This window comes from Mus musculus, chromosome 6 (assembly GCF_000001635.26).
Source record: "Mus musculus strain C57BL/6J chromosome 6, GRCm38.p6 C57BL/6J".
Classification (NCBI taxonomy): Eukaryota; Metazoa; Chordata; class Mammalia; order Rodentia; family Muridae; genus Mus; species Mus musculus.
Genome location: NC_000072.6, coordinates 75,781,196 through 75,791,291, shown reverse-complemented (window position 1 = coordinate 75,791,291; position 10,096 = coordinate 75,781,196). Strand labels below are relative to the sequence as shown.

Genomic DNA, 10,096 nt, shown 5'->3' with positions numbered 1-10,096 from the left:
GTCAAGTTATTATTTTTCTCTTCAAAATTAGGAAAAAAAAATTTGGAAGAGCCACACTCTTCATTGCAAAATTACATCAAAGGTAGTTTATTAGGATGAGAACCAAGAAAAGTCTGAGATTTTGAGCAGTTTCACACTTCAATCTATATACCATGACATCTTTTATAGACATCTTCTGGTCTACATTTCCTTCAATACTGCAATGTGATTAAGTTTCCTCCTTATATGCCTCCCAGACTTCTATGTGCCCTTCTTAAAGGTCACTCCCACCTACTGAAGGAATGTGTGGAGTGGATGGATGATTTGGACTGTGTATTGTGGCTTGTAACTGGACTTGACAACTTTCATAGGTATGCTGAATATAATTATGTCACCTTTGTTAGATTACAAGATCATTCAAGAAGTAAAGGGAGCCTGAGGAGAAGAGGGTCAGTATGAAAAGTACCAAAATACATTTTGCTTGAAAAGCCAATAATGAAAACTAATACATTGTATGTTTATTTCAGAACAGCATTAATCACAAAAGAACACACATGATATGCACTCACTGATAAGTGGATATTAGCCCCAAAGCTCAGAATATCCAAGATACAATTTGCAAACCACATGAAACTCAAGAAGATGGAATACCAAAGTGTGGACACCTCGATCCTTCTTAGAAGGGGAAACAAAATACTCTTGGAAGAAGTTACAGAGACAAAGTGTGAAGCAGAAAGTGAAGGAATGACCATCTAGAGACTGCCCCACCCGTGAATTTATCCCATAGACAACCACCAAAACCAGACACTATTGTGGATGCAAACAAGAGGAGCCTGATATAGCTGTTTCCTGAGAGGCTCTGCCAGTGCCTTACAAATACAGAAGTGGATGCTCACAGCCATCCACTGGACAGAGCACAGGGTTCCCAAATGAAGGAGCTAGAGATAGTACCCATAGAGTGAAGTTGTTTACATCCCCATAGGGGGAACACCAATATGAACTAATGAGTACCTCCAGAGATCCCTGGGACTAAATCACCAACTAAAGAAAATGCATGGTGGGTCTAGTCGGTCATCAGTGCGAGGAGAGGCCCTTGCTCTTGTGAAGGTTATATGCCCCAGTATAGGAAACTGTCAGGGCCAGGAAGTGGGAGTGGGTGGGTTGGTGAGCATGGGAACTGGGGAAGGGAGAGGGGGCTTTCGGAGGGGGGGGGCGGGAACAAGAAAGGGGATAACGTTTGAAATGTAAATGTATCCAAAGAGTTAAAGAGATCTGCAACCCTGTAGGTGCAACAACATTATGAACTAACCAGTACCCCAGAGCTCTTGACTCTAGCTGCATATGTATCAAAAGATGGCCTAGTCGGCCATCACTGGAAAGAGAGGCCCATGGGTCAGGCAAACTTTATATGCCCCAGTACAGGGGAATGCCAGGGCCAAAAATTGGGAATGGGTGGGTACGGAATTGGGAGGGGAGGGTATGGGGGACTTTTGGGATAGCATTCTAAATGTAATTGAGGAAAATACGTAATTATAAAAAATATTTTAAAAAAGAAATGAAAATAAAGAAATTATCTAAAAAAAAAAAAAAAAAGAACAGCATTAAAATTAAGAAGTGACTGGGGAGATAGACCGGTAGATCTGAGTACTTGTAAAAGAGTAAAGATGTGGGTGTTTTTGTCCTTAGTATGAATACAGTGCCAGGGAAGACCTTGTGGTCTTGTAACAACAATATTGTAGAGGGAGGTGAGGCACAAGGATTACTGGGGCTGATGACCCTAGCCAAAACCAGATCATCTTCAGGTTTAATTAGTAATTCTGTCTCAAGAGAGTAAGGCAAAGAATGATAACGTAGGGGAGCTGATATCTTCCTTTACCCTCCAGGAATATGTGCCCAAACACATGTTCATATATGTATATACCACATAAAAGGAAAAATAGAAAATAATTGTTTGCAGATATGATAAAGCATATCTGGTTCAGACTTATAATCATCATCATAAAATATTTGTAAGAACTTTTTCATAACTGAACAAAAAATTAAAATACGTTAAGCTTTAGAAGGTTACTATAAGTGGGTGATATTGTTGTTCTGAATACTAAAACTTTATGTTTTAAGAATCATATTCTTAAATATATTCATATTTAAGTTTTATATTAAGTGTTTAAAAACAACAACAAAAAGAACAAATAATCTAAAAGGGAATAAAAGGAAGGATGATACATCACTAAGTTGTTATGCTATATATTCTGTTATATAAATAAATAATTCTCTTTTTCTAAATGGACATGATCATACTAACAGACCACACTCTGTTGGTATGGCTTGTTTCCCAGTATCCTCTCCTGTTCCAGATCTCAGTTTTCCCTTTGAACTCTAACAGCCTCTAAATCTTGCAGCCAATTTTAGGTTTTGAAGTTGTTGACACACTCTTTATTTTTCCCCAGTTCTGTTAGCATAGAAGGATTGTCCTAGCCCTGTGTTTTAGATAGACTACTTCTATTCAAATCAGGAAGCACATGGATTGCCTAGCCTTGTTGATCCCTAACATTAAAACATCAATCAGTTCTTGACACCAAGGACTTCCCACAGCATGACCTTGACAACAAACCCTTTAATACAGTATATAGGACAATAATTTCTTAAGGAAAATCGACTCTAGGATGAGTGATGAGGGATTTTCTTAGGAACATTTGAAATTTCGACGTAAGGTTAGATTATAGATTGGGTTATGAACCTCAATAGAGATAGCATTATGTAATATTCAGGGTATATTAGACCACCTTAAGGCATAACACTAGCATTTGTATTCATACAATTTTGAAACACTTTTTTTCTGTTCTCTCTTCTATAATATGAAATTATCAAGATTAATAATAAGATAAACTGTTTTAAAAATTGTACTTCTAATAATTCTGAATAATGTCTGCAAATATACAGTACTCAATAGAATGAGTTGCTACATGTTAAGTTTCCATTTTTATGATTATATGTCATGGCCATATATGTATTTTTTGTTTTGATAGACATGTGAAACAAAACATTGCCCCTTATAATTATGACTTGCAAATGACATTAATTACTTAAAATGTAAGCAGGAAGCATTTGTAGGACACAAAAACTCTCAGATATATCTGAAATAAATTATTATAAAGTAGGAATGGTTTATCTGACATTCTGCACCATATTGCAATGTGGAGTGCATGTATTTTCATAGTTAATAAGTTGCTCATATTGAAGAATATGCATGCCTGTCATATATGTAGATGACCATGAAAGCAGTTAGCAACAATGCAACAAGGGCCCTATCATGCAGATACACTTGTTATTAGACTTCTTTCATACCCACTTGATAGTCTTCAGAGCTACCTTCCCAGGCAGAGCAAAAATAAATAAATAATAGACTGCATCCCTCCTAAAATAGCTCTTCAAAGTAGCAGGATCACTAACTCTTACATTCAATTGTAGGAAACAAATCTTATAAGCCACAGAAAGATCATCCTGCCTGTGCTGTCCTTAGAAGCAAACTGGGGGTAAAAGGTTCTACACTAATGAGCCAAAATTGGGAAGCTTGGGCTGAATCCAGGAAACCTCCCTCAAGCAAACTGTCCTATTTTTCTGATTATTTGCTTTGGAAAGCACTTCATTTATTAGACATATCTTTTTTTTTTCTTTTAAGTTTTTACTAGGTATTTTCCTCATTTACATTTCCAATGTTAACCCAAAAGTCCCCCATATCCTCCCCCCCACACACTCCCCTACCCACCCACTTCCCCTTTTTGGCCCTGGCATTCCCCTGTACTGGGGCATATAAAGTTTGCATGTCCAATAGGCCTCTCTTCATTGGACGTAACTTGTTTTCTTTAACATCTATGTTTTGATTTGGAATGAAATCTGTGCATAGAGAACATTCTTATATTTCCTGTAAAAATAATATTTACATTACCAAATGTAATAATGTTTTTCTTATATAAATCTTTGTATAGCTAGAGCATTTTTTTTCCTTGACAACAGAAATCCAAATTTCTCCAAGTCTCAGGTTCTTTGGTTGCCCACATGTCAGCAGAAGAGTAAATTCTACTCCTGACCTTATGTAATGAGTTACAATCAGAATGCAGGTGCACTGAAGCATTGGATAAAACTACCTGCAGACTATGGCATAAACTCGAGCTGAAAAATATATTAAATGTATACTTTGACTCAGCTCTTTCATTAAAGTACTCTGTTCCATGTAATGAAAATATTCCATAATCCAAATGCCAAGAAAGTTTATCTTATAACGACATTTAACCTAAAAATATTATGCTCATGTCTTCTGTCTGTGAGATTTATCTTTCTATTTGATTTGACCCTTGAAATAAACTACTGTACCATATGTGCTTCTTTAGTTTCCTCCAGAAATAAATAGCTTTCCATTGCACTCAAGTCAAGAACACTACGAGAAACATGTTCCTTTCAATACTATTCAAAGAATATGAGAGCTATATCAGAGAATTCCTTGTTAGCCCAGAGCAATGAAAGCATTTAATAAAAAATATGTCAGACACCTTACCTCTCAGACTATTATTGATACAGAAGGTATCACAGTCATAGTTGTAGACTGTTAAACTTAAAATCAGTTCTTATTTTTGGATCACTGCTTGGCTCAGAGAATACAGAGCTTTCTGAACATGTCAGGCAACCTGAATTAGGTTCCACACTCATATAAACTTTAATGGCATTAACTGACTCTATCAATTTGTCCTTAGACATCTACATTCATGCTACGGCATGAATACACACAGTCCATACTATGCACACATGCATATACATGTACTTACAATTATGAAATTTTACAGATAGTGAATTGGTGTCATTACTTGTCTATGAATGTTGGTACAGATACTTGAAAATAATTTAACATTATATACCATGGGTCTTGTATATTGTTTACTCCTCTTATTAATAATTTTAAATTAATAGTTTGCTTTATACAAGGAAGTAAGACAAAACCCTATGGAATAAAAGAATTGTAGAAAATATATTTCTAACAGCATAATTATAATACAATTTGGAGATAATTTTAATATTCCAAAAATAGGAATGAGTAAACTATACTAAATTATGTTGAAAATACAAAATATGAGTAAGAAATCCCACAAGATGTGATGAAAAAGCTTAAGAAAAATGTAACTCTTAAAATATATATGTACGTGTGTGTGTTTGTATGTGTTTGCATGTGTGTGTGTGTGTGTGTGTGTGTATGAGTATGACAGTGACATAGCTATAGACATAAATCTGTATGTCTGCTTACTAACGTAAAGAGTTAAGTAAGCCTACTGTTAGCTGTCTCTCAAGAAGATTAAGCTACACAGCTATATCTTATAAGAACTAGGTCAATCCCAGTCTCCAGTCTTTGGGAATCCCTATGGCTATGGATCAGTTGATTCTGTGGATTTTTTCATGGTATCCTTTTTTTTTTAAATTAGATATTTTCTTTATTTTTCCTTTTTTATTACATATTTTCTTTATTTACATTTCAAATGCTATCCTCAAAGCCCCCTATACCCTCCATCCCTCTGCTCTGCTCCCCAACCCATCCACTCCCTCTTGCTGGCCCTGGCATTCCCCTGTACTGGGGCATATGATCTTCACAAGACCAAGGGCCTATCCTCCCTTAATGGCCGACTAGGCCATCCTCTGCTACATATGCAACTAGAGACACAGCTCTGGGAGGTACTGGTTAGTTCATATTGTTATTCTGCCTATAGGGCTGCAGACCCCTCTTGGTCCTTGGGTACTTTCTCTAGCTCCTTCATTTGGGGCCCTGTGTTCCACTGGGAGCATGCACTTCAGTATTTGCCATGCACTGGCATAGCTTCACAAGAGACAGCTATATCAGAGTCCTGTCAGCAAAAACTTTCTGGCATATGCAATAGTGTCTGGGCTTAGTGGTTGTATATGGGATGGATCCCCTGGTGGGGCAGTCTCTGGATGGTCCTTCCTTCCATCTCAGCTCCAACCTTTGTCTCAGTAACTCCTTCCATGGGTATTTTGCTCCCCATTCTAAGAAGGAGCAAAGTATCCACGCTTAGGTCTTCCTTCTTGAGTTTTATGTTTTTTGCAAATTGTATCTTGGATTTTCTAAGTTTCTAACTACAGGCTCAGCTATTTTTTAAAACCTACTTTTAATAAGGGTCCTCAATTGCTTCCACCACCCATCTAGCCCATTGTTCAACGATAGGAGAGAAAAGATGGTAAATAGGATAAGGTGATGTGGTCCCTCTTAGAATTAATCTTTTGGCCGATATCAATCTCCATTGCCAAGACACCAGCAGTCCAGTTCATTAACATCAGAATACCAAACAAAAATCAGCAACAGTAGCTCAATCCAGCTAGGCCTCCAACAAATCAACCCAAGTCAGTGGGAGTAAATAGGACCAGCCTGGATGACTCCAGGAGAAGTTCTCTGCCATGCCTCTCTCAAGGAAGCAAAGAGCAATGAATACAAAGATGTGAGAACAAACAAAACATTATAAAGCTAGCCATGAAAGTATGCCATCACTGTCAAGTGATGTCTATTTATAATCTCCCCAAACATTGCATGTCCTACCACGGGTCTTGACTCAGCAAAACACCATAGGAGTCTGTATCCTCTGAAGACTGCAGAAACTTCCTCTGCAATAAATTCTATTAGTCAACTTTAGTACCCAGACTAGTGTAGCATTCACTGTCAATCAATCTCTTCTCCTCCCCTTAGAACTGTTTTTTGATGTTTATCCTCAACCTGTCTATTGTGTTGTCTGCTTTAATTTTCCTATTAGAAAAGGTGACACACTCAAAAGAATGTTTGCGGACATTTTATTTCAAGAAAATTTCTGGAGTAATTCAAGGGAAGAGGAAATTGGCAGGGACCAAACTTAAAAGGAATCCTAATGACCAAAATTGGTCTGAGCCCTTAGTTTACAGGACAGAAGGTTATTTTCAATTGAACTCTATTTAAAATAACCCAGGTGACACAACGTTAGGCATGCCTAACAGGACAATACCAGAGAGGTTTAATAGAGGAGGCAATATCTACCCTTAAGTGTTCAAGGACTCATCAGGGCATGGCTGAGTGTCCAGACTGGAGAAATTGGAGAGTGCTCAGAGCTGCCCTGCTTCCTGATGCTGACATGGTGTATGGAGATACCTTGTTATGCAGCTGCTGCAGCCAGGACATGTTGCTCTTCTGTCTTCCCCAACGTGATGGACTATATGAGCCCTTTATTAACTATAAACACACACAATGAACAAAAATAAACCCTTCTTCTCTTATGTTGCTTCTATCAAGCCTTTTGCCACTATGAGGGAAACAAGAAATAGCACAGAATGAGTATCAATGAAAAATATAAATAAAAATACACAATTAGCTGATCAATGATTAAAAAGTCACCAGAAAATTAGAAAATTCTTTGACACAAATTAGAATATAGATGCAGTATGCTGGAGCTCATGTGATACATGTTTGTTAAAATTTTTAACTACAAATGGCTATTAAAATCAAAAGAAAGATCTCTAGTTAATGACTAATTCCCCACTGTGTGAAGTTCCATAATAATGAAGACAAAAAGACACAAAGGAAAATGAAGATTAAAGGGAAAAATAATGGAAAAAATATATCTAAAAATAAATCAGTAAAACAAGGAATTTTCCTTTTTTTAATTTGAAAAGGTAGACAAAATTTAAATGAGACTGACCACAAATAACAGAGAATACTCAAATTACAAAGATAAGGAATGAACTTGGATACCTTAACCTAATGTTACAGGATCGAAACAGGGACTACAAGATAATATTAAAACATACATATCCTAATAAATTACATAGTAAAATTACATTAATAGAAATCCACAATTTAATTAAACTAACTTAAGAAATGGAAAATGTGCACAGCCCTACAAGTATAAGTAATTATTTTGGTTCAGAGCTCTAAAAACTGCACTTAGGAGTGTAAGGCAAAGAGGTTGTCATGGTGATCCTCTTAGTGAAAGAATAGTGTGGGACTGCACCACCAAATATATAAAACATATCACTGAGTTGAATAATTAAACATAATTTAAATATACCTGTTAAAGAAAGTATTGAGACAATAGTTTCAGACAAATGAGTCACACAGGTTATGCAAAAAACAAACAAACAAAAAACAAAGCAAACAAGCAAAAAAGAACATAGGATGACCAGTGTGATTTACTTTAACACTGACTATCAATTAGGGTCAACATAAAAAAATCAAGTTAAATATCGTATTAAAAGCAAAAACACGACAAAAGCAATATAATCATGTCAACATAATCAGACTGTTTGAAAAATACTAACTTTGAAGAAGTTAGAATTCCAACCCCCGCACGCCACAGGGCCCCTACACAGCGCACCTTTGGGGACCCTCAGGAGGACGCACGCGCGGGGCTGCCACTGCAGCCTGCCCCGCTGCAGCCTGCCGCAGCAGTGGGTGGGCGGGCGCGCGCGGGTGCTGAGGAGGGGGTGCGCACACCACAGGGAAGGCAGTGACAAAGATTGTCTAAAGCCACAGGGAAGATGGTGGAAAATTCACCGTCGCCATTGCCAGAAAGAGCGATTTATGGCTTTGTTCTTTTCCTAAGCTCACAATTTGGCTTCATACTTTATCTTGTGTGGGCTTTCATTTCGGAATCTTGGTTAAACTCCTTAGGTTTAACTTACTGGCCTCAAAAATACTGGGCGGTTGCATTGCCCGTCTACCTCCTTATCACAGTTGTAATTGGTTATGTGCTCTTATTTGGAATCAACATGATGAGTACCTCTCCACTTGACTCCATTCATACGATCACAGATAACTATGCTAAAAACCAACAGAGGAAAAACTACCAAGAGGACGCCATCCCAGCATTGAGAGATGACCCCATTAGTGAAGTAAACAAAATGTTTTTCCTAGGAGCCAAAGAACTCAATACCTAAAACTGAGCTGTGTATAAACATCCTAAAACTAGACATTTACAGTTGTGGGCTGAATAATTTTGAGCATAATTATATTGACCCAATATTGACATGTAAAAACATGACAGTTGATTCCTTAGATTAAGTTCAATTGGTATTGTAAATATTTTCAACTGAGTTTTTAATTGACAATAAATAAAATACCACATTATACTATTAAAAAAAAAGAAGTTCAACAAGTCTTCATGATGAGAACACAGTACACTAGAAATAAAGAGGAACTAGCTAAACCTCGTGAGGGAATATTTAGGGGCAATATGTTAGAAGACCATCACTGCACTAAAACTAGGACCCAAAAAATTTTAATTGACTTTAATATCATATCACACATTCTGGCCAGAGTCATTAAATAAATAAATAAATAAATAAATAAATAAATAGTCAATAGTATGCTGCAGTAGGTCAAGACACTTGTCATCAAGCCTGAAGACCTTTGTAAGATTCCTGAATACCACATGGGAGAAGGAGAAAGTTTGTTGCCACATGATCTGCTCTGTCTCCAACATATGGACAATGACCCAATAAGCATGTAAATACAAAATACAGAAAAACAACATCATACTTCTAATTGTATTATATGCACTTAAAAAACAAAAGAAACATCTCTATTACTATAATGTCAACAAAGAAAGTTCACCAAGATTTTAAGAAATGGCATCAAAGTAATTTTCTATACTGGAAACAATCTAGAAACAAAATTATATGAATGAGATCTGGTACTTCTCAGAATAAAACACAAGAATATACAATTCAATAATTCAACAGCCTCACATAGAACAAAATAATCATACATTTTTGAAGGTTATGATCAGAAATATTTTACAAACGTAAAAGGGAAATGATAAAGATAGAAACAATATATCTAGGAATGTGTTTAAGGAAGAGCATGGTGACTGACCAGTTAACAGCATTTGCTGATCTTCCAGAAGACCTCATTTCAATTCCCACTACGTTAGGCAGTTCAGAGTACAGTGTGACTCCAGCTCCAAAGCATCTGATGCCCTCTTCTAGCTTCTCCAGGTTCATACCCTCACATGAATATATACCTACAAAGACAAATATATACACATATATGTTGTTTAATGAGAAATATGCATATTTAGAGAATGAAAAAATATCTTAG

The 10,096-nt window shown here is 36.6% G+C and overlaps 1 pseudogene; it reads left to right on the top strand.

Annotated features, from left to right (window-relative positions):
* Window positions 8,512–9,130, top strand: Gm9001 (predicted gene 9001; annotated as a pseudogene).